General features: G+C 56.2%; 1 long non-coding RNA gene across 1 annotated transcript in view; it reads left to right on the forward strand.

Moving 5' to 3' along the window:
* The window catches only part of LOC119592193, a 31303-nt gene that overhangs the window by 30201 nt on the left and 581 nt on the right, over positions 1-521 (forward strand). The gene's annotated exons all lie outside the window — the stretch shown is intronic.

Genomic DNA, 521 nt, shown 5'->3' on the forward strand with positions numbered 1-521 from the left:
TCGCTTCGTCTAAACTTTTCCGTAGTTTTTACCCTGATTCTCTCGTGCCGTTTTCTGCGATCAGATCTCCCCGAGGTGTCTGACTGAGATTAATTGTTGTTTAATTCGGGGTTGTCAGCATCATGCCGAAGCAAATGATTTTTCTCCGGATTTTCCTCCGTGTAAATAATTGAGACAACGGGTCGGCGCGCCCCACGCGTGCGCCGCCGAACTCTCTCGACATCAAAGCCCAATTTTCGTTGAAGGAATCGCATACGTTTATTTTCCACGCAACTAATTATAGATCTTCACATGAGCTGCGAGCGATGCCATGACTGGACTGTTCGGGCGGCCTCGCGCAGGGCAAGCTCATGGCGGCCGATCCCGAGCCGAGGGCCACGTCCCGAGGAGCCCAGAGGAGAGCCCGATCTGGGAAGCTGCGCCGGTAGTGTGCGGCGGCGGCGGCGGGAGGAGGAGGCAGGGACGTACTGCTCCGTCTCGAGGGAGGCAGATGTGTGTCACGCCCGTCGATTTTCGACTCC

Source organism: Penaeus monodon, chromosome 29 (genome assembly GCF_015228065.2).
Source record: "Penaeus monodon isolate SGIC_2016 chromosome 29, NSTDA_Pmon_1, whole genome shotgun sequence".
Taxonomy (NCBI): Eukaryota; Metazoa; Arthropoda; class Malacostraca; order Decapoda; family Penaeidae; genus Penaeus; species Penaeus monodon.